Genomic DNA, 12,735 nt, shown 5'->3' with positions numbered 1-12,735 from the left:
AATGTGCTATTAGGAAAGGCTTCATCCCACAGACACAGACTAGATCATTTCTAGTGTGTCTGGCCCTCTTTGTTTGAACTTCCCTTCAAAGAGAAGCAGAGGAGGATGGGGGATAGGATTCAGGTAAATCACAAGTAGCTGTTGGAAATATAATACACAGAGTAAAGCTGGCAAAGGACAACTAGGTGGTGTAGTGACTAGAATGCCAGGCCTGAAGTCAGGAATACTCATCTTCCTGAGTTTAAATCCAGCCTTAGACACTTATTATCTGTGTGACCCTGGGCAAGTGACTGAACCCTGTTTGCCCCAGTTTCCTCATTTGTAAAAATGATCTGGAAAAGAAAATGGCAAACCACTGTAGTATCTTTGCCAAGAAAACTCCACATGGGGTCCCAAAGAGTCAGACATGACTGAAATGGCTGAACAACAACATTTTAAAAAGAAAGTGACATAGAATGTTCCTTTCAGCCTCATTGTAACTCACTGCACTTGGACATGTGATTAAGCCTCTGTAAGTCAATTATACTTAAATCAAGGCGCTGCACACACACACACACACACATATGTGTGTGGTTTTAATCATAAAAATATTTTATTATTTTCCAGTTACATGTAAAGATAGTTTTCAACATTTCTTTTCATTAGATTTTTAGTTCAAAATTTTTCTCCTTTTCTCCCTTCCCTCCTCCCTCCCCAAGACAGAAAGCAATCTGATATGCAGACATTAGTCATGTTGTGAAAGAAGAATCAGAACAAAAGGGGAAAAAAAACTGAAAAAAACAAAAACAAAACAAAAGTAGAAACACTATGGTTCAATCTTCATTCAGAATCTACAGTTCTTTTTCCCGGATATGGAGGACATTTTCTATCATGAGTTCTTTGGAATTGTCTTGGATCATCGTATTGCTGAGAAGAGCTAAGTCTATCACAGTTGATCATCGCATAAAGTTGTTGTTACTACATACAATGTTCTCCTGGTTCTGCTCACTTCACTCAGCACCAGTCCACTTAAGTCTTTCCAGTCTGCCTGCTACTCATTTCTTACAGCACAATAGTATTCCATTATATTCATATACCACAACTCATTCAGCTATTGCCCAATTGATGAGCTTTTCCTCAATTTCCAATTCTTTGCCAACACGAAGAGAGCTGCTAGAAATATATTTCTACATGTTGGTCCTTTTCCTTTTTCTATGATGTCTTTGGGATATAGACCTAGTAGTATTACTGGGTCAAAGGATATGCACAGTCCCATAGCCCTTTGGGCATAGTTCCAAATTGTCATTATAGATAGATAGATAGATAGATAGATAGATAGATAGATAGATAGATAGATAGATAGATAGATAGATAGATGTTATGCTCATAACATTCCAAAAGGATTAGAATGAAAGTTCTTTGAAGGAAACATCTATTTTTAGTTTTGTTTTTTATCTCCAGCATCCAATACAATACTTCATTGGAAAATACAGACTTAGCTTTCTTATAATGAATTGTCTTCTAATAAGTCACAGGAAAGTGTCTGCAGCTATATCAGTTATTAAAAGGAAACAGAGCAGGGCAGCTTAGGTGGTACAGTGGATAAAGCATCAGCCCTGGATTCAGGAGGACTTGAGTTCAAATCTGACCTAAAACACTTGTTACCTACTGGCCGTGTGACCCTGGGCAAGTCACTTAACCTTCATAGTCCTGCCAAAAAAAAAAAGAAAAAAAAAAAGGTGCCAAAAGGAAACAGAAATAAGAAAAAGAAGGAAAGATTTAATTTAAGTATGAAGTATGAAATTCAAAATTGTAACTCAATTCATCTTGGGATTGAATCAAATCAAATACTAACAAAAAGCACCACTTTTCCAGAGTGTCCCCAGACCTCCACTCACTCTGACCTTGGCCTTATTTCCTTACAAAGTCTTCTTTCAAGGGGCCTCCTACCAGGATACTGGGAGTGACCTTTGCTTTAGGCCCCATCTCTTTTTATTATCCTTTATGGAATGAAGGAGCTCAGTGGTGTTTTTTTCTTTGCCTTTGTAGTTTCACAAGGCACTCTTCTTTGCTGTTAATTATTCATAGGATCATAGATTTAGATCTGGAAGGGACCTTAGAAGTCATCAACTTCAACTCCCATATTTTAAAGATGAGACACTAAGACTAAAAGAGATTTTATGACTTGCTCAGGTTCACATAAATGCTAATGATCTGAGGAAGATTTTAAATCCAATTCTTACTGACTCTATACCCAATGTCCTATGACATAAGCATCTCAAAAGTGGTATCTGCATTCAAGTACTGACCCCAGGGTCAGTGCTCTTTCCACAGGATCTTGCTGCCTAAAAGGCCATTACAAATCTGAAACTCTGTGATTTTGTGACTAGCAGGGTTCTTGTGGAGACTGAACTTTAAAGTTCTAAAAGTATTCCTGAGGTCCTGAAAGAAAGGGTATTAAAAGGGGACCTTGATACAAGCAAACATTTATCTGAAAATTTAGATTTATAAAAACAAATAAATTAGGGAATCAACCTTTATTAGAAGAATGAATCTAGAATTCCTACAGACTCATGCTAACGGATTTTAATTAGAGAACACAAAGAGTATGTTGTCAAACCACAAATTAAATTTTCCCGGTCCTGACCTAATCCCTAGCTATAACTCATACTTCTTCAGAAACTTCTGGGTCGACTCTCAGAACACTACAGTAGAAGTCACTGCTCTGGAAGAAATCCAAGCAATCAATAGCCATGTGGAGAAAAATGCTCTAAATCACTAATAATTAGTAAAATGCAAATTAAAATAACCCTGAGGTACCCCCTCATACCTCTTAGATTGACTATAATGATAATAAATAAAATGATAAATGCTGGTGGGGCTCTGGAAAAGTAGATATACTAATGCACTCTTAGTGGAGCTGTGAATTAGTTCAACTACTCAAGGAAGCAATATAGAACTATGCCCCAAAAGCTATTAAAATTGCCTTTGACCCAGAAATATTACTACTAGATCTATACTGTAAAGAAATAAAATATAGAGGGAAAGGACCTGTGTGTACAAACACATTTATTGCAGCTCTTTTTGTAACTGAGGGGATGCCTATTAATTAGGGAACAAGTTATGGTATATGAATGTGATAGAATACTCTTGTGCTATAAGAAATGATGAAGTGGATAGTTTAAAAAAATACCTAGAAAAACATGTAAACTGATACAAAGTGAAATAAGCAGAGCCAGGAGAATAATTTATACAAGGGTAGCAATTTGTAAAGATAATCAACTTAGATTTAGTTATGCTGATCAACATAATGACCAACTATAGTTCCAAAGGCCTCTTGAAGAAACATGCCACGTACGTGACTAATGTGGAAATGTTTTGCGTGACTACTCATGTATAACATATTGAATTGCTTGAGTTCTTGGGGGTGGAGTTGAGAGGGTAGGAGGAAGAGAATTTAGAACACAAAGTTTAAAAAAAATTAATGTAAAATTTTGTTTTTAAATGTAATTTGGGAAAATAAAATTCTAAATAAAAGAAATAGAAAAAAGAAAAAAAAGAAACATGCCACCTACTTCCAAATAGAAAGCTAATACACTCAGAATAGAGATTGAAGCATATTTTCTCCCCTTCCCTTCCCTTCCCTTCCCTCCCCTCCCCTCCCCTCCCCTCCCCTTTCCCTTCTTTTCCTTTCCTTTTTATGGACATCGGGGGTTTTTTTGTTTGTTTTCAGTGTTTGGGGTTTTTTTGTTTGGTTGTTTGGCTGTTTTTCTTTGTGGGGCAATGAGGGTTAAGTGACTTGTCCAGGGTCATACAGCTAGTGTCAAGTGTCCGAGGCAGGATTTGAACTCAGGAGCTCCTGAATCCAGGGCTGGTACTTTATCCACTGTGCCACCTAGATGCCCCTATGGATATTACTAATGTGAGAACATATTTTGTATGACTGCACATGTTTGTAATGGATTTTGTTTTTCTTATTTTCTCACTGGGTGGTGGAATAGGAGAGATGAGGGAGAGAATTTAAAATTGAAAATAAAATTCAATTAAACAAAAGAAAAATAAAATAAGATATTGCTCCCATATCCTTAGTAATACCTAGTATAATTAATGTGTTATAGAATCTTGTAAAGTTAGATGATAGGGAAATCTGGCATTGTAATAGTAATTTAGATTGTATTCTTTTTTCCCTATCAACAGAGGCAATAAAAGATATCAGAATAAACTAAAACTTCGCAGTAAACCCCACACGGGGGTCAGAAAGATTAGGACACAATTTAAAAAAACTACTAAACAAACCTGTACACTCTAATAGGAAAAGGACTACCTAAAATTTCTCTATTCCTCATTGTCTAGCAACATATAATGCAATAATAAACACTTGGTAATGTCAGTTGAATTTAACTTATGTTCATCAACCTTGCTTAAGTGCCATTTGAAGTAGTATGTGGTAAGGATGGGACAGTGTTGGGCCCTTTTAGAAAACATTTTCTTTCAGGGATTATATAAAAAGTCTATCAAAAGCAGGGGTTGTCAAGCCCAGTTTGGGGTAACCTCAAAAATTATGAGAAGTTATTTCACACATTGTTATTTTTAGTTATTTCAGTCTCTTTGTAACTGCTTTCTGGGGTGGTTTTTTTTGTTTTTGTTTTTGTTTTGTTCTGTTTGTTTGTTTGTTTGGGTTTTTTTGCAAAAATACCAGAGTGGTTTACCATTTCCTTCCCCAGTTCATTTTACAGGTGAGGAAACTGAGGCAAACAATATTAACTGACTTGCTCAGGGTCACACAACTAGTAAGTGTCTGAGGTCAGATTTGAACTCATGAAGATGAGTCTTCTTCTGTCCACGCCCAGTTCTCTATCTACTGTGCTACCTAGCTGACAATCATTTCAAGGAGATACCACTTAAAAATCTAATGGGGGGAGGGAGAGGGAGCAGGAATGAGGCCTCTTAAAGATAAGACTTTAACATGTAAAGACACAGAGCCTCTTAAGTCTTCCTTAGTGGTCAAGCCTAGCAATAGGATTTTTGTTTCCTCTGTAGCATCCTGCTACATAATCATGTTTCTTCTCTCTATTTGTGACTCATACATATGAAAAGCAGGGGAAAAGGGGAATTGCACAGCAGTACCTAGGGGGGAAAGTCAGATAAGAAAAGTTTCCTGGAAAAGCCTGGGGTCATCATACTGGCCTGAAATTCTATAACTTTGCCACAGAAAAGATTTTATTCCAACCTAGTACTGACAGTAAATTAGAAAGGCATCTCCTCATCAGGGAAGATGAAATCCTGATTTGATTCCACACCCAATGGGTGCAATGGCTGGTAGGGAAATAAACATTTACTATTTAACTGGCTAGACTAAACTAAAGAAAAAAGTTCAAAAAAGGGGATTAAATTGTAGCTGTGTCTATTTTTTTAGATGCGTACCATATGATATTATCTACCTTAAGGCTTCCTGTGTTTATCTGTTTTATTGAATGAATTTGATTGTTGGAAGTGAACTAAGTAGAATCAAAATCTTGGAAAAGCTATTCATACCCAGAAGAGTACTATGAACATAGACAGAGTAACATGTGGTGAAGAGCTAAATTTGGAGTCAGAAGACCCCCCAGTTTAAATATGTATTGAGTACCCCGGCATAGAGAAGACACCTTGTATATAATGCTAAATAATTAATTAACTCATAAGCATTTATTAATCATTCACCTGGTACTTACAGGTCAGTTAAATGTCTCAATGAAGAGAGTGCTCAGCTTAGAGTCAGAGCTGAGTTCAAATCTGTTCTCAGACACTTACTAGCTATGTGACCCTGGGGAAGTCACTTAACTTGGTTCCCTAGGAGGCAATTAGATAGAGTGGGGCCTGGGGTCAGGAAAGAAAAAAAGAAAGGAAAAAAGAAAAAGAAAAAAGAAAGAAATTTAAAGGATAATATATATATAAAAGGAATAGCAAGTTATACATAATAGATTCGTAGTTTCATGTGTAATTTTTTTTAGTATTATACTATATTATGGAAAATCTTATTTTATTCCATAAATGAAAAAGAAAATAAATGCAAATCTAAAAAAATAAATGCAAAGTAATTTCATGGAAATACTAGAAACTGGTGGAGTGCAGAAGAGTCCTGATTAGGAGATGGTGTTTGAATCTAAGTTTAAAAGAAGTTGGGGGGGTGGAATTTGAAAAGGTAGAAATGAGGAAAGAACATTCCAGGCATAACAGGGATAGCCCATATAAAAGCATAAGGGTGTTAAGATGAAATGTTATGTTTCTCCTAAAGGGAATAGTCTGAGATAAGCCTAGAAAGATAGACATGCTGGAACAAGACACTGAAGACAAAGAAATATTGATCAATATTTCAATCAATATTTATCAATATTGAAACATCAGGGTACCAATGGAACTTCTTGAGCAAGAGTGACACTTCAGACTTGTGCTTTAAGTGCATCACTTTGGCAGCTATATTCAAGATGGATTTAAGAGAGAAGAAACTAACCCTAACCACCTGTGAAAATTCATAAACATGAACATTTGTAAAAAGCAGACTGACTTGGGAGGATATACCATCTAGGCTTTAGATGTCACCTGCCTGGGGAAGACAGACACATGAAATAATGAGGTCCTTATCCCCATTCTTCTTGAAATTGTTCCCATTCTGAATTATGCTATTACATATATAATTTCTAATAGGATCTACTAGAAGGGATATGTAGGTCTTTCCAATTATAATAAAGGTGGAATGAAAGAAAAATTAAACTCCACCTTCCAAATGATTATGACAATTTAGTCATAAGTTAGGAAAAAGTGGAAAATAATCCACAAGATTAAATTCTACAAATATTTATTGTTTTCACCATGCCGAATTAGGATTTTCAACAGATTCTAAACTGTGACCCCTCAATTTGAACTTTGGAGTCATTCTCATAGAAACACACTCATAAGACACTTTACTATAGGTCCGAATCCAGTTACACCTGGTTATAACTACACTTAATGTAATGACTTGAATGTAAAAGCAAATAACTCCCTTTTAAAATTTTTTTTGGCAGGGCAAAGAGCAAGGAGGGTTAAGTGATTTGCCTAGGGTCACACAGCTAGTAAGTGTCCAGTGTCTGAGGCCAGATTTGAACTCAGGTCCTCCTGAATCTAGGGTCAGTGCTTTATCCATTGTGCCACCTAGCTGCCCATGCAAATAACTCCTAACTAAATAAAGCATGAAGATTTCCATCAAGAGATTATAATAAGAAGAAATCAACAAAAATTAAGCATCTACTACGTGATAGGCTTAGCAATAAGTACCTGGGGTTCGTATCTCTTATTCTGTATCACTAGACAGGTATACCCTGCCTAACATGCTGCACAAACACAATATTAGGTGACATAATACTACAAGGGGCAGTTAGTGCCATAGGAGCAATCCTTAATCACCGAATGGGTGTTGCCTCAGGCAAACTGAGACCTGGGAAAGACCTTAGCTTAAAAAGGCCAAGGTCTCTCACTGCAGCAGGGACCATCTCCAGTCATCCTGATCTATATCTCGACAGTGTACTCTGAAGACTCCAGATGAGAGTGAGGCTAGTGACTTTGCACAACCCTCCCTCACTTAAATTCAACTCATTGCAAATCATGGGATCACCTCCCTGATGTCATGGTTCTCTTTGAGAACTAAGGACAAACAACAACAATAAATGAACAATCCGGGGTAGCTAGGTGGCGAAGTAGATAGAGCACCGGTCCTGGAGTCAGGAGTACCTGAGTTCAAATCCGGCATCAGACACTTAACACTTACTAGCTGTGTGACCCTGGGCAAGTCACTTAACCCTAATTGCCTCATTAAAAAAAAAATAATCCATCAAACAACATCACAATAGGGTTTCAAGATTTTCTACTGGGGTGTGGTTATAATGTTATAATTAATAAAATATTTATAAGATCATTGAAGGAAGCACATTTGTTCGCATAATTGAATGAAATGTATGCCTGTAGATACAATGTAACTTGAAGGCTATCTGAAGAATATGATGAATCATCAAGTGTAAAGTCATAGTGTAGGATTAAGGAACATGGATCAATTCATAGGACTCAAGTAAAGAACAATCAATAATCTTAGTTTATCAGCCAAAATGTAAGGAATGGGGAATTTCTATCTTGTTATTGGATCTCTCAGGCCATTTCTGGTTTTCTGTTGGACAAGAAGATGAATAATTCACTATGATCTCTGACAAGAAGACAGAATTCTCTAAGTAGCCTTCCCTGATTACTACAGTCTTCATTAATCTCCCTTACATCTAAATTCTTGCAGTACAGATAGTCTGTGCTACATTATTTAATACATAAAGACTAGACTATTGTGTTCAGGTCTTTGTACCACGTTTTAGAACATCAACAAGTTGAACAGTATCCAAAAAAGGGTGGCCAAGAGGATTGGTTGAAAGACAGACCAAGGCAGGTGCTCACATAGAGGTCAGAAGAAACAATACAAGGACATGCTTAGGGTGTCTGTGAGGAACTTTGGATTTGATTGTGAAACATGGTTAGATACTGGCACAGGACTGCCCAGCATGGCATGCCTGCATGAAAGAAGATGATACGCCCCATGAGAAAAGCAGAATTTCATTAACTCAAAAGAAACATGAGATGCACAGATTTAGAGACATCTCAATTCCAAATGTTTGTGTGGGCTATTTGTGCCTGTCCTGTGGTAGAGCCTCCTGAGCTCATATTGATCTGATCAGCCACAGTTGGATACATTGTACATTGACCCCAACATTGTGATGTCATTTTGGTCCTCTTTGAATGGAAAGTACAACCAACTGATTCCCAATTGCCCAAGTCCAAGTCCTAAGATAATTAGTAGGGAGTCCTCCCACCCACCTCCCTCCTGAGGTCTCCTCTCCCTACCTGATAGTCCTTCTACTATCCTGTCAAAGAGTCACCTGGTTTATGGTTCATTCATTCAGGACTTTGCTCTCAGTTATATGTCAACTACTCTCTCTTAAAGTGGTAATAACCTGATAAATATTCCTTCTAGTTCTGTATCTAAAGAATGAAAACATATCACATTATATTTAGGGACAAAAGACCATGTTTCAATCAGCATTCAGACTCCATCAGTTCTCTCTCTGGAGGTGGATATCATTTTTCATTACAAATCCTTTGGAATTGTCTTGGATCATTGTATTTGAGCAGCCTAGTCTATCACAGTTGATCATTGCTTCAATATTCAATGTTCTACTGGTTATGCTCACTTTACTTAAAATGTGCAAAGGCATTCTGGGTAACTGGTTCTATGACCTATGCAGTCAGTGACAATCTATTTTAAAAACTATGGTTGTAGACGCTCATCAGTCTTGGATTCTCTCTTGGTTAGACCACTTCTCTTGTTTAGCCTCTTTTGCTGATGGCATCTGGTGAGAAACAATTATATAAAGGGAAAAGGCCTTAGGCCCTCACCCTCTAAGACTGAAATGTTTCCCAGTGAAAATGGGCCTTGATAACAAATACCTTTTGTTTTGCTTGTTCTTTTGCTTTAGGTGAAGTAGATTAGTTTGGAAGCTATGCTCTTGTCAGTTTTGAAAGGTCAGAAAAGTGAGCTTACTGAGGTCTAAAAGTCTAGGGAATCTGGGAGTCAAATTCATGACAGATTTTGCATCCAGCACAGCATCAATGACTCAAAGAGAAATCTTCAGGACTCAGGCCCAAAGTATCAATTTCTAATTTAGGTGTCAACTTGGTGGACCAATGCTAGGTAGAAACGGTTCTAAGTCTGGCCTACTCTCTCCAAAGATCCAAGTGGCGTAGGGCAGGGGGTTAGCAAATTACAGCCCATGGGCCAAATCTAGCCTGCCTCCTGTTTTTCTATGACCTGTGAGCTATACTTTTACATTTTCAATAAATCATATTTTTGCATTTTCAATAAATTATATTTAAATACATTGTATTTTAAAATAAAAAACCCTACCTTTAGCTTACAGGTCATACAAAAACAGGGAGCAGGGTAGGATTTAGCCCATGAACAGTTTGTTGACCCCTGATACAAGAGAAACTGTATCCTTAACTGGGTCTTAATTACAAGCTATTCATTGATTTTTTTTTTTTTTTTTTTTTAGGCAATGGGGGTTAAGTGACTTGCCCACAGTCACACAGCTAGTAAGTGTCAAGTGTCTGAGGCCGGATTTGAACTCAGGTACTCCTGAATCCAGGGCCGGTGCTTTAACCACTGCGCCATCTAGCTGCCCCTATTCATTGATTTTTATAATTAAACTCCCAAGAACAGAATTAATATTACCTTGGGCCTTACTATCCCATCAGACCACAAGCATAAACTTTTTATACAATATACTTCAAAGGTCTGACTCACTAAGATTATACTTTATATTCATTCTCCCAGGGGGAACAAATCTACTAACTACATGAATATATCTAAAAATAACTCATAATAATAATCTGAGAATGGATTTGCCACAAGGATTCAAAAATATAGAGTAAGTGCAATAGGATAGTAGAATTCTTTATTCTTTGCCTGACCAATTCTGATAAAACCAGTTTTTTACTTGTTTTATAATTTTCAATATTAATATTTATTAAAATTATATACCTAAACATTTAAAAGGAAACTGAAAACGGGTGTTTTGTTTTGGGGGGAGGTTGTGTTTTTAAAGGAGTTGAGTTATTTCAGGGTTTATTGGAAATGATAAATCCTTATTCTTGAAATTATAAAACCTCATAATATTACATTTAATCTTATTAAATATATTTGATAAATATACAAAATTAAGTTAGTTATGAGTTCCCCACATAAGAAAATAAATATATTTCAATTAATCACATAAGCTTTTCTTTAGAGGTTCAGGTTTTTAATTATACTCTTTTTGGACTTATCTTTTGGACTTTATCATGTCCTTTATCAGGTACCCTTCTTCCTTCCTCTCCTCCCTACCCCACCTTTCAACTTTATATATCTTCCTTCAATGGACTGAAAAATAAATGATTTTTTTTGCCTTCTTTGTATCCCCAGTTCCAGGGACATTGTTGGTTAGTGGTACTGGTAGTAAGTTGTTTGCAACTCTTCATGACCCCATTTAGGGTTTTCTTGGCAAAGATACTGAAGTGATTTGCCATGTCCTTCTCCAGCTCATTTTACAGATGAGAAACTGAGGGAAACAAAGTTAAATGCCTTGCCCAGGGTCACACAGTTAATAAGTGTTTGAGGACAGATTTGAACTCAGAAGATGAGTCTTCAGGCCTGACATTCTATCCAGTGCACCGCCTCGCTGCCCCTGGAACTTAGTAGACACCTAATAAAGGCTTATTGATTGATTCACTGCACCACATTTAATTTCATAGTGCTTTGGCTCTATAGAAGTCCTTGAAAAATCATGTTGCTCAGCCTTATAAATAATTTTATAAGAGTATTTGGCTGAAAAAAGTACAACCCCCTAAGTAACCTAATAATTTGTCCTTAGTCTTCCACATATTTAGCTACTCCTCTTAATCTTTTCACCCTTTATTCTTCTAATGAACAGGCCACTCCCTCCCAATAATCATAGAAAACATCCTTGGAATATTGTGAAATCCTTTGACCATTTTTAGACGTGAGAGAGGAGGTAGCAAACTGGTAGAGAAAGCAGGCGTTGGACATGGAGCTATAATGCATGCACATATAGATATTTATATTAATATTGACCCTATAGGAGAAGCATCATGCAGAGAACTGGCCTTGGAGTAAGGAAGACCAGTATTCAAGATCCATTGTTGACACATATATAGGCTGTATGATCATCTCAGTGACCTTTGTTTTTATTTACATTGATTCCCTTTATATATGTGTGTGTGTGTATGTGTATGTATATATACATACACATACATACATATACATACACATACACATACACATACACATATACATATACATATACATATACATATACATATACATATACATATACATATATACTTTTTTATATGTACTTGCTATTTTCCCAGTTCTACTGTAAACTATTTGAGAGTCAGGATTATTTCATTCTATGTAATTGCATCCCCAAAATGTAGCACATGGCACATAGCAGATGCTTTATAAATGATTGTTGAATGATTTATAACTGTGTTAACCTCAAGAAGTTAATTGCCTCTATGAGCCTCAATTCTCTCATCTACAAAATGTAGATGATCTACAAGGAGGAAATAAAGTCAGTGTAAAAATTTAAAAATCAATAAAATTTTATTTTGTTAATCTCTTGGTACAAGGGCCCTTTGGGAGTAAAACCAACTAAGTAGTGCAGTGGATACAGCCCTGGGCCTGGAATTGGGAAGATTTGAGTTCAAATTCAGCCTCAAATACTTACTAGTTATATGATTCTGGGTAAATCACTTAAACTCCATCTGCCTCAGTTTCATCATCTGTAAATAGGAAGTATAATAGTATGTAGCTTGCAGGATTGGTGTGAGGATCAAATGGAATAACATATGTAAAAGTGCTTGCAAACCTTATAGAACTATATAAATGTCAGCTGCTATTATTATTATTATTATTATTACTAAGGATCACACCTTAAGTTTTGCCTACTGCCAAGAGAGACAAAGGAGATTTTAAATTTTATAGCTGAATTCATCCGATGGATTTGATTGTGTAACTTGTACCTCTAGTAAGAGCCAAATTGCTTCTAAATCATTTAGTGCAGGACTTAAATTAGGGCATCAACAGGTAAGAGAAACAGCCACTTCAGAGGATGCCAATTTAAAATGAAGGTGGTAGCAAGA

This window comes from Dromiciops gliroides, chromosome 4, assembly GCF_019393635.1.
Source record: "Dromiciops gliroides isolate mDroGli1 chromosome 4, mDroGli1.pri, whole genome shotgun sequence".
NCBI classification, from domain to species: Eukaryota; Metazoa; Chordata; class Mammalia; order Microbiotheria; family Microbiotheriidae; genus Dromiciops; species Dromiciops gliroides.
This window is presented reverse-complemented; position numbering follows the sequence as displayed.